The 12897-nt window shown below is 36.5% G+C and overlaps 1 protein-coding gene and 1 long non-coding RNA gene across 15 annotated transcripts in view; one reads left to right on the top strand and one right to left on the bottom strand.

Moving 5' to 3' along the window:
• Positions 1-12897, bottom strand: part of adarb2 (adenosine deaminase RNA specific B2 (inactive)) — a 619893-nt gene that overhangs the window by 137207 nt on the left and 469789 nt on the right. For 2 of the 10 annotated variants that reach the window (XR_015524676.2, XM_087309031.2), the window contains exon 1: positions 907-1010. The exons of the other annotated variants lie outside the window; for them this stretch is intronic. The gene's annotated coding sequence lies outside the window, so the exon portion shown is untranslated. Of the gene's footprint in view, positions 1-906; positions 1011-12897 lie in introns of those variants that run through there. 10 annotated transcript variants of the gene reach the window in all.
• LOC137489203 (uncharacterized) overlaps positions 643-12897 on the top strand; it is a 146914-nt gene continuing 134659 nt past the window's right edge. For all 5 annotated transcript variants that reach the window (XR_015524693.2, XR_015524690.2, XR_015524691.2 and 2 more), the window contains exons 1-2: positions 643-804; positions 3524-3651. This is a non-coding gene — a long non-coding RNA (uncharacterized LOC137489203). The remainder of the gene's footprint in view (positions 805-3523; positions 3652-12897) is intronic.

Below are 12897 nucleotides of genomic sequence, written 5' to 3' on the forward strand. Positions count from 1 at the left end.
ACTGTCATAAAACCTTTATGATGATGACATGGCTCACAATGGAAATGAGAGTTTATGTATGCTTATTACTAGATAGGATACAGCTGCAGCGGCTAGATGGGATACAGCTGTGGATATACACATCAATACAACATTTTTTTATGACGCTGTACAACGATAATTAATATTTTTACAGAACTGTGACGATTGGGTTTAGGGTTAGGGTAGACGTTAAAAAGTAAAAAAAAATTTGGGGGGGGGGGGGGGGGATTTAATAAATAACATAAAAAATACTTGGTACAGCTACTGTTTTTACGTTACTGTGATGGTTGGGTTTAGGGTTGTGGTGAGGGTAGACGTTAATAAAATACAATTAATGGGAAATTTTAATGATAAGGTATTTTTCTGGTAGAATGTCCCAAAGGGACATTAAACTGTTCTTTGATATCTAAATAGTAGGCTTATGGCTTCAACAAGTTAAAATATCCAGAAATGGTTTAAGAAGCACTTGTATTGCTCCATAAAATACTCCTAGAATCAGAAGGTCCATGACTATATATGGTTTGTATCGTGAATATTAATGAGCTCTGCTTACAGACACGCGCGCACGCGCACACACGTACACGCACGGACAGATATAATATAAACCCAATCAGAGTAGTTAACTTATTTTGCTCACCAGATCTTATGTGGATAAAGACTAAACTATAATGAAACTTGACAAAAGCGAGAGAGATGTAACGTGTTGTATTTTGGAGATATATTGTCAAAGAAAACAACCAGGACTTCTGCATGAACTGCATGAACATATGACAGTTGAGCTGAGTGAGTTGGCATGATTCAGCAGTCTACACGTGTTTGTTGAAACATTTGCTTCAAACTTCACAAGGGACACGATAAATTAACCAGAGATGTAACTACACATACCTCATGGCTCCTCGGAGTGGAGATAAATGAATGTGTAATCTGTAAATCTTGCGTCCTGAGGCGAGTTTGAACATGCCTCGTGCTGTCGTTGCCCAGTAACGCGCAGTAAACAAACTGGTGCTCGGGTTTTCAAAATAAAAGTACCACATACATAGTAAGTAAAATATTCGTTTAAAATAACCAAGAGAGAAAAATGATCACTGTTGTATCACTAGAGAGCGTTTGGCTTATTAAACGCAGGCTGAGGCGTGCATATTAAAGTCTCCATGAAATCAATACTAACCATGTGATTTTGTTAGCTCAGAATGCCAGTTTTGTGATTAATCTGTGCATGTTAAGAATAAAAACAGTTTGCCCTTGTCATTTTAATTGAAATCTGAAAATGCACTTTCTGTTTGTTTTTAGTTAAATTATCAGATTACATGATTTTGAGGTATTTAACCATGCTGCTCCAATTCTCAGTTTTGACAACAAGCAGAAATAGTGAGCAGGAGGAGTCTGTTAGATTGCAATAACTATTTAAAACCCTTTTCCCAAACTTTCTGAATGAATTCATTTTATTTAAATATCTACTTTACTACTCTCAGCCCCCGGTAGAAAAAAACAAGCCACAGCCACTGATTGCTCATTTAAAATTTTGTTTCACTAGGAACTGCGTCACAATATAGAGAAAAAAATAATAATAATAAATCCGCAATAAATAAAATAAACAAATATATAGGCGATGCGGTGACACGGTGGGTAGCACAGCATCAAGGTCGCTGGTTCGAGCCTCGGCTGGGTCAGTTGGCATTTCTGTGTGGAGTTTGCATGTTCTCCCCGTGTTTGGGTGGGTTTCCTCCGGGTTCTCCGGTTAATACTTGATTAAAAATGAGTTGAAACAACACAATTATTAGGATTTCATTGGGACAACTTAATTGTTTTATGTTCAATCCACTTAAATTTGTATAAAGGAGTAAGTGAACTTAATCAGTGTTGTGAAAACATGAAGAAGATGTGTGGAACCGAGCATTTTTTACAGTATACGCTCTTTTCTTAACACTTGAACACTTAAAAACATTGGCAAAGCTTGAATGGATCAGATTTGTTTGGATTGGAATGATGATCACAACATAGATTGGGTAGATTATGGAGAAGAATTGCGTCTTAAATGACAGAAATAGAGGCAATAAGTTAAGCTGTAACCTCTAAAATCTCTGTACGCATTAACCATATGCTTAATACCCTGACACACTAGACCTCGCATTACTGCTAACTCTGAGTTTTTGGCTTTACATGGCTGTTGAAAGTGCATTGGATTTGTGTGTTCAAGTTTTTATTTATTTTTTATTCCTGCCCTTTTGGCATTGATTTAACCATGTGGCTAAACATTTCAAGATAAGAGCGGTATTTACTTCTCTGGTTGGGACAGATAACATCCCAGCTCATTACGCCAGCCATGTTGGCTTAAACCCTATCGGACAGACCTTTACACAGTAAAGCCGTACAGAAGCATTGTTCAGGTTACGAGGGAAAAAAAGAAGAAGAATAAAGCATCTCTGATTCTAAAGTAGTCATTTAAAAGCTTTTCTGGAGCTACAGTCTTATGAACTGTGCTTTTGTAATAAAACGAGAAGTAAATAATAATAATAATGATAAGTAAAATATCACACTTAAAGAACTTAAGACAGAGTAAAACCGGAAACATCTAAATCAGATCAGCAAAACTGGCGTAATTTAAGAAGCTACATATATATTTCAAGCTTTATATTTTAATTACATATAAATGTTTATAGATTAAGTATACAGCTGACAAATAAAAAAAATGAATTTATTATTCTTTACTATATAAAACTGTAACCCAAAATGATATAACTTTATATGAGGAAAATAATTATGTAGGCTATTGTGCAATTGTATTATTTATTACTTAACAAAAAATGATATTAATAGTTTGTCAACATGTTTTTAATTTACTGTGACATTAAAATAAGTTGATTAATTGATAAAGGCTGCGTAAAAAATAGGCTGGATAAGTTGGCGGTTCATTCCACTGTGGCGACCCCTAATTGATAAAGGGACTAAGCTGAAAATAAAATGAAGGAATGAACTTGATAAAGTCGGTTAAATGTACTTTAGGTTGATCCTCTTGTTGACTTTTGCGTCAAAAATGACCCACGGCACTATTTTATTAGCATAAAAAAAATAAACAAAGCTTCACAAGTTTTGTGACTTTCTAAAATGACCCCAACATTAGAATTTTTTTTTCTATTTTCATGAAGGCTGTACACATTTGAATTCAACCCAGGCTCATTGTGAATAAGTACCCAGGTCTACATTTCTGGGGACAGTGATATAGATAACCAGATAATCTGCTTGCCTGTTTTTGCAAATCCACTAGACGCCACTGTGTACACTTTTTAATGATCACAAATTCCTCTCGGGCGTCCTCTTTTTCCCCATAAATACACCAGGGGGCTGACCAGGCCACCTTGCTGTCAACTGATTGACGCTAGCATTTTCAAAAGCCATTAAAAAAAAAAAAGAAAAGCCGTCACGGTCGAGTGATTTTACCACGTTTTCAGCCTGTTGTTTATTTATGTATTCATTTATTTATTTTTTGCTTTTGTTTTACCAGGTTTAACCATTCTTCGCCAGCCTCCAACCCTGTTGTCGCGGTCAACACCCCTCTGCGTCCCATATTGGCGTCATATGCGGCAAGCCACTGGGCAAACTGGTAACACCGGAAAAGCTGCATGTATGGAGGTAAGCGGTCAGCGAGTGCTAAAATGAACAGAAGCCGTTGGCAGCTTCACACCGCCCCGTAGCGCTTGTTTTAAAGATGAAATGCAGCCAGACGTACATCTGACTACATAATTCACACTCTCCAGAAATGTAGACAGGGGTACATACCCACAATGAGCACGAGTGTTGCATTTAAAAGTACAACAGTTGTCCTTTAAGTAAGGGCAAACCCTGTGCACAGAATTCTAAGACAACCGGGGGGTTAAAATAACATGAAGTTAACTTGATTCAATCTAAAATTAAGCCAACAACATTTTTAAAAGTATATCAGATTTAAATTCTGATTATTATCAGATAATATTCTGATTATTATTATCATTATATTGATTATTATCTTAATTTCACTATTATTTTTTAATTTTTTTAGCTTTGATCCAGTCAAATGGTTGAAGAAAGTAATGTGATCTACACCCACACTATGAACTGTAAAGAATAGGCTACGATTAGCTAGCAGCGATTAAGATTACATGGTTTTGCAGCATCAAACAGTTAGCTTAGCAACATGCTAACAGCAAACTCCCCTGAAACAAACTCTAAGCAAGTGTATTTGTTCGATACGGGCATCAAGAAAGTGTCAGTCTGTGTAAAACTCTCCAGATCTCTCTCTTGCGATGTTCAGTATGCTGATTCAGAAGATATTTACTCAGAAACTGAGCTTTAATTACAACCTTTTCTGTCTGTGTTTTTACGTGAGGCCATGCAAACAGACGCTCAAACTCCAGCAAATAAAAACATTAAAACACCCTTTCTGCTATCAATTGAATGCCAAGAATAAATAAGAGGATGACATAATTGACACACACACACACACACACACACACACACACACACACTACAAGCTGTCGTGAATAAATAGAATACAATTGGCTAGCAGTGATTATGATCCCATTGTTTTGCAGCCTCAAACAGTTAGCTTAGCAACATGCTAACACCAAACTCTAAGCATATTTGTTCGATACACGTATTAAAGTGTCAGTCTGTGTAAAACACTTCAAATCTCTCTCTCTTGCGAGGTTCAGTATGAATTAGATGTTGATTCAGAAGACATTTAGTTGAATCGAAGATATAATTACAACCTTTTCTGTCTGTGTTTTACATGAACATATGCAAACAGATGCTCAAACTCCAGCATTAAAACACCCTTTGTGCTTTCAACTGAATATCAAGAATAAATAAGAGGATGACATAACTGACACACACTACAAGCTGTCAAGAATAAGTAGCCTACAATTAGCCAGCAGCGATTATGATCCCATTGTTTTGCAGCATCATGCAGTTAGCTTAGCAACATGCTAACACCAAACTTCCCTGAAACAAACTCTAAGCATGTGTATTTGTTCGATACACGTATTAAGAAAGTGTCAGTCTGTGTAAAACACTCCAGATCTCCCTCTTGTGAGGTTCAGTATGGATTAGATGCTGATTCAGAAGACATTTAGTTGAATCGAAGCTATAATTACAACTTTTTCTGTCTGTGTTTTACATGAGGATGTGCAAACAGACGCTCAAACTTCAGCAAATAAAAACATTAAAACATTCTTTACGCTTTCAAATGAATCCCAAGAATAAATAAGAGGATGCCATAATTGACACACACACAAACACACTACAAGCTGTCAAGAATAAGTAGCCTACAATTAGCCAGCAGCGATTATGATCCCATTGTTTTGCAGCATCATGCAGTTAGCTTAGCAACATGCTAACACCAAACTTTCCTGAAACAAACTCTAAGCATGTGTATTTGTTCGATACACGTATTAAGAAAGTGTCAGTCTGTGTAAAACACTCCAGATCTTCCTCTTGTGAGGTTCAGTATGGATTAGATGCTGATTCAGAAGACATTTAGTTGAATCGAAGCTATAATTACAACCTTTTCTGTCTGTGTTTTACATGAGGATGTGCAAACAGACGCTCAAACTCCAGCAAATAAAAACATTAAAAAATCCTTTGCGCTTTCAATTGAATCCTAAGAATAAATAAGAGGATGACATAATTGAAGACAAAGAGTTTCCACAGTGGTAATGGTTTATATATTTGTAATTAATACAGAGTTTATTGAAAGCGGCAGGCTCACAAACACCTTGAAATCCCTACCTCTCCTCTCTCAGGGGCTGAATGAAGAAATTCACAGCCTGCCTTCCCTTGGCAATATTATCTCAGACGAGCAGACAATTTGCCTCTTTGTTTAAGACACCAATACCACTGAAACTTCATTATGACAAAATCCCATAAATAAAAGCAGTGGTTATGGAGTTATTGAGATTCGCTGTACTGAAGCTAACATCCTCGCATATAATGGCCCTCTTTTTTTTTCTCTCTCCGCGTCTCGACTGAGGAGTAGATCAAGTGAAGGTTGCGTCGACCTCTTGCATGGCCTACATTCTAATGGGAGAGCTAATTGCATAATTTGTTTTAGAATTAACGGCTAATAGCAGGCGCTCTACGATCCGCAGCCAAACTCCCCCTCCCTGGCTTCCCGTTTAACTGGAATTTACGGAGGCTTTGGACAATGAGTCATCAATACTAGGGGAAAATAACACCAACTAAAGTCAACAACAACCATGCTTAGGAACGGCACACAATAAGTGCTAATAAAGATGCTAGGTTGCGTAGCATCATCATGCTAATATGCCTGAAGGCTAATGGTTTAATATTAGCTGACTTTGTTATGAAATAATGCTAATCGATAGCTATTTAAGGTTAAATTAGTGATGATGGACATGCTATGTTTGTGTAACATCAGCATGCTAATATGCCTGAAGGCTATTTATTTAATGTTAGTTGATTTTGTTATGGAATAATGCGAATTGATATTTAAGGTATAAATATAGTGCTGATGGAGATGCTAGGTGTTCATAGCATCATCATATTAATATGCCTGAAAGCTAGTGAATTAATATTAGCTGACTTTGTTATTGAATAATGCTAATTGGTACTTAAGGTAAGTGGCTCTGAAGTGAACTGGAAAGTGAGTCTGACATCAGTAGTGAGACATCCCTGCTGAAATAAACAGCTAAACCCGGCCAACTAAGACCAGCTAAATAGTGGCCAAAAACCCCTGTAAAACCAGCCTGACTAGCTAAAACAAGCTAAGACTAGCTTGACCAGCTAAAAGCAGCGAAGACTAGCTTGACCAGCTAAAACCAGCTAAGACCAGCTTGACCAGCTAAGACCAGCCTAACCAACTAAGACCAGCTAAAAAGTGGCCAAAACCTCTCTAAAACCAGCCTGACAAACCAGGTACGACCAGCCTAAGAAACCAGCTTAGGTGACCAGCTAAATCCAGCCTGACCAGCTTAGGCTGGGTCAAGCAGTATTTTTCAGTAGGGATATTATTTTATTATTATTATTATTATTATTATTATTATTATTAATAATAATAATAATAACAATAATAACAAAGTTGTTTGAACAAAAATGTAAGTGTTTCATCCATTAAATATTCTTATTTTGATTAAAGACTATTTTTAATCCGTTAATTCGATCAATTATTGAATAATACATTTATGAAAGTAAGTTTAGGAGGAAAATTTTGATTTAATGTCAATATAATAATAATAATAATAACATCAAAAACTACAGCAATAGGTTTAATATTATCATTATTAACAACATCAACAATTATAAAATTATTTTAATAATAGTAGTAACATCATCAACAACAACAAAAAACAATAATAATAATAATAGTAATAGTAGTAATAATAATAATAATAATACAAAATAAAGTTATTATTTTTATTATTAATGCTGTTGAAGTTATTGATATTATTATTATTATTATTATTATTAAAATGATGATGAATCAGTAACACAATAGAAATAATCAGATGGCATCTACAGGCTGGATTAGCAGTGATGGTAGGATTGTCAATCTCACTCGAACCAGGCAATAACTTGGGCTTCACACGATGTAATAACCAAAGAGAATTGAGCGAACGAAACCAAACAAACAAAGCTCAGCTAAAACACTGAGATGCAGAGACACACACAGACTGGGCCTGAGATTCAATCAATAGCGTGTGATCCAGCTGTCAGTCAAACCAGTTTTACTTTCAGCCCGTGGCCAGAGTTTCACGCCTTCACAAACTCTCCAGTTTAAATTAAGAGTTTATTGGGAGATTTTATTTTTACTGATACAACAATAACAACCGCAGAATAAGAAACTATAGCTTTTCATTTTCTTGGGTGAAAATTTAGCATTACGTAGCAGTTGGATTAAGTGAAATCAACACTTCTATCTTACCATGTTATATAGTAATATTCAAGATCATTATGATTAAGATTCATTATGATGTTACGCTGAATTTGTCATGCCTACATTACTTACTATTTTTGCTACCTTTGTTTGTTATGTAGACTATTTGTTGCCACTTAATAGAACAAGTATTTTAATAGTTAATTAGTAAGTCATTACAAATATATATATTAAAAAATTATATATATATATATATATATATATATTTATTAATTTGGAACACAGTATTACAATCTATTTTTATGGTTCACTGTTATAAACCCTGCTGCCAGTTTTTATTGTTGAAAAGGATAGTAATTTAACTGTTAAATGAAAAAAGCCATAGTTTGGAAAACAGTAAAGCAACTGTATTGAATTATGGTTCACTGCTAGAAACCCTGCTACCAGTATTTAACAGTTAAAATACAGAAAAGCTGTATTGGAAAATCGTAATAAAACTGTATGATTACACTTCACTGCTGGAAACCCTGCTGCCAGTATTTTACCGTAAAATTACTTAAAAGTGTGGCGGCTCAGTGATTAGCACTGTCCCCTCACAACAAGAAGGTCACTGGTTTGAGCCCCAGTTGGCTTTTCTGTGTGGAGTTTTTATGTTTTCCCCGTGTTGGTGTGGGTTTCCTCCGGGTGCTCCGGTTTCCCCCACAAGTCCAAAGACATACGCTATGGTGAACTGAATAAACTAAATTGGCTGTTGTGTATGAGTGTGCTGGAAAGGCTGGATACATATTCTGGATGAGTTGGAGGTTCATTCCGCTGTGGCAACCGCTGATAAATAAGGGGATTAAATAATGAATTACTGAAAAGCCATAATTTGGAAAGTGGTACTGAAACTGAAGGATTACGGTTCACTGCTGGAAACCCTGCTGCCAGTACTTTACTGTTCAATTACAGGACAGCTGTAATTTAGAAAACAGTAAGGAAACTGAAGGATTACTGTTCACTGCTGGAAACTCTGCGGCCAGTATTTTACTGTAACATTACTGAAGAGCCATAATTTGTAAAGTGGTAATGAAACTTTAGGATTACGATTCACTGCTGGAAACCCTGCTGCCAGTATTTTACTGTTAAATTACAAAAAAGTTGTCATTAAGAAAATAGTAATGAAACTGAAGGATTACTGTTCACTGCTGGGAACATTGCTGACAGTATTTTACCGGTAAATTACATAAAAGATGCGATTCAGAAAACAGTAAGGAAACTGTAGGATTATGGTTTACTGCTGGAAACTCTGCGGCCAGTATTTTACTGTAACATTACTGAAGAGCCATAGTTTGACAACAGTAATGAAGCTGTAGGATTACGGTTCACTGCTGCAAACTCTGCTGGCAGTATTTTACCATAAACAAATGACCAAAAAAAAAAAGACTTGTTTTGGGAAAACAGTAATGAAACTGAAGGATTACGGTTCACTGCTGGAAACACTTCTTCCAGTATTTTTTCGTAACATTACTGAAAAGGCCTAATTTGGAGAACTGTAATGAAACTAAGATTATGATTAATGGCTGGAAACCCCACTGCCAGTATTTTACAGTAAAATTACAGAAATTTGTAATTTAACTGCATTTCACCATTACATAACAAAACAAGTCATAACTTGGAAAACAGTAATGCAACTGTACAGAATTATGGTTCACTGCTAGAAACCCTGCTGCCAGTATTTATGTAAATACAAATTACAGAAAAGCTGAAATTTGGAAAACCCTGCTGCGAGTATAATACTATTACATAACAAAAAAGGCCGTAATTTAAAAAACGGTAACGCAGCTGAAGGATGTTCACTGCTGGAAACCCTGCTGCCAGTATTTTACCATTAAATTACAGTAAAGCTGTAATTAAGTAAATGATAATGAAACTGTAGGATTGCGGTTCACTGCTGTCAGTATTTTACTGCTAAACTGCAAAAAAGAAAAGCGTAATTTAGAAACCAGTAATGGGACTATAGGATACCAGTGCACTGATGGAAACCCTGCGGCCAGTATTTACAGAAAAAATTGAGAAATTAATTGTATTTTACTGTTTAATTACAGAACAGCCATAATTTGGAAAACAGTAATAAAATTGTACAGGATTACGGTTCACTGCTGCCAGTATTTTACCATTAACTTACAAAAAAGCCAGCATTTAGAAAATGGTAATGAAAATAAAGGTTTGTTTCTATACAGAATAGATTTTAAATGCCTTTGTGTGAAATTTGCATGTGCAAAATACACAAATATATATATATATATATATATATATATATAAAATATAACTAAACATGATCTGATGGTGTTCACTTCCAGCTGGAATTTCTCACAAATTTAATTCTCTCTCACTTGTAATTTACAATCCAGTCCAAAAACAATCATGCTACATTGCTTTACATGCAGCAAACACTTCTACCTCACTACATTATATAACGATACATTAACTATTTTACCCAATCACTTCACTCTCAATAGCCAATGATCTGTGTCCTTGCATCTCGGACACAGTGATATGATCTATTACGGCTCACCCACAATGCCTCGGGCGTTCCTTTTAATTATGGAAATGCTAAAGTGCAACCTTCATAGTACATTACCACAGTGACACAGAAATAATAGGGGAAAGAAAAAGGTTCATAATGGCGAACGTCTTTGTATTATTTGGTAAATAATGGCTCCTTGTTCAAACTTTCCATCATGGTCGGGGTTTGGAATTTGATTGTAACCTCAGGTCCTGTTCTCTATTATGCCTCATTGGAACTTAATATTGCTTTGCATTGTGTTTTAAATTGAAATATGACAGCGGCGCTGAAAGGACACATTTTTTTAAAGGGGCCGTTTCATTAGCTTCTATTTGACGCTTTTACATTTAGCTTTTCAATTACAAGAAGACACCTATTGCCATTTTTCTAGTGCCAAACATCGTCAGTCACAAGTAATAGATGAATTGAGAGCTGCAGAAGTCAGAATGCAAATAGTTTATCAATTCACCGGTAGATTTGAAGCAATGAAAAGAATATGATTTTATTTCTTCAAAAACGCTTAAGTGAAAGTGTTCATTAAAACAGTTCATAGTGATTGCTGTCAAGTTCCAAACAGGCCAACAAGATTTATAAAAGTTTTATGCATTTAGCAGATATTTTGGGGGCAACCAAATTATATTTAATGGCACATATGATACAATTAATAGCATGATATAGAATATATACTTACCGGCCACTTTAATATGTACACCTGTCTACTTGCTCGTTAAGGCAAATTTGTAATCAGCCAATCACATTGTAGCAACTCATTTAGGCATGTAGACATGGTCAAGATCTGCTGCAGTTCAAACTGAGCATCAGAATGGGGAAGAAAGGGGATTTAAGTGACTTTGAACGTGGCATGGTTGTTGGTGCCAGACGGGCTGGTCTGAGTGTTTCAGAAACTGCTGATCTACTGGGATTTTCATGCACAACCATCTCTAGGGTTTACAGAGAATGGTTCGACAAAGAGAAAATATCCTGTGAGCGGCAGTTCTGTGGAAGCAAATGCCTTGTTGATGCCAGAGGTCAGAGGAGAATGGCCAGACTGGTTCCAGTTGATAGAAAGTCAACACAAATAAGCACTCGTTACAACCGAGGTATGCAAAAGAGCATCTCTAAATGCACAACACATCCAACAGTGAAGTGGATGGGCTACAGCAGCAGAAGACCACACCGAGTGCCACTTATCAGCTAAGAACAAGAAACTGAGGCTACAATTTGCACAGGCTCACCAAAATTGGATTGGAAAGATGGGCAATATGTTTATCTAACGAGTCTCCATTTCTGCTGCCACATTCAGATGGTAGGCTCAGAATTTGGAGTCAACAACATGAAAGCATGGATCCATCCTGCCTTGTATCAGCGGATCAGGCTGGTGGTGGTGGTGTAATGGTGTTGGGGACATTTTCTTGGCACACTTTGGGCCCATTAATAACAATTTATAATTGTGCCATAGTGCATACCTGAGCATTGTTGCTGACCATAGCCATCCCTTTATGACCAGTGTACCCATCTTCTGATTTCCAGCAGGATAAGATTATGATTACTCTAATGGCCTCCACAGTCACCAGATCTCAATCCAATAGAGCATCTTTGGGATGTGGTGGAATGGGAGATTTGCATCATGAATGTGCAGCCGACAAATCTGCAGCAACTTTGTGATGCTATCATGTCAATATGGAGCAAAATCTCTGAGGAATATTTCCAGCACCTTGGTGAATCAATGCCACAAAGGATTTAGGCAGTTCTGAAGGCAAAAGGGGGTCCAACTCGGTACTAGTAAGGTGTACCTAATAAAGTGGCCAGTGAGTGTATATTTCAATAGAAGAGTCCATAATTATAACAAATGATCAATGTAAAAAAAAGGTCAAACCAATATTTGTAAACTACAAACCAAAAATATGCTGTCATGCAAAATTTTTTTGTTGTTTTGTTGTTCTTCGCTTGGGGGAGAAAAGAAGTTTGATATCTGCAATCAGCAGTTTAGTTTTAGCAAACATCTTGACACCATTTACACTGCTGAGAGTGAGATTTACAGTAGATGAATGTGTAAATATGTGCTGCCTGTAAAAGATAGCAATGAGAACACAGCAGGTACAAAAATCTGTTCATATCGATGTGAGTGCTTGTGCAAACTTTGAAATTAAATTCAATAAAACTAAACAAAATAAAGGTCGCTGGTTCAAGTCCCTTCTGGGTCAGTTGGCATTATGTGTGGAGTTTAAATGTTCTCCCCGTGTTGGCGTAGGTTTCCCTCCGGGTGCTCTGGTTTCCCCCACAGTCCAAACACATGCGCTATAGGGGAATTGAGTAACCAAAATTGAACGTAGTGTATGAGTGTGTGTGTGTGTGTGTTGAATGTGAGAGTGCATGGGTGTTTCCCAGTACTGGGTTGCAGCTGGAAGGGCATCTGCTGTGTGAAACATATGCTGGATAAGTTGGCGGTTCATTCCGCTGT

Source organism: Danio rerio, chromosome 24, assembly GCF_052040795.2.
Source record: "Danio rerio strain M-AB ecotype USA chromosome 24, GRCz13ab, whole genome shotgun sequence".
Taxonomy (NCBI): Eukaryota; Metazoa; Chordata; class Actinopteri; order Cypriniformes; family Danionidae; genus Danio; species Danio rerio.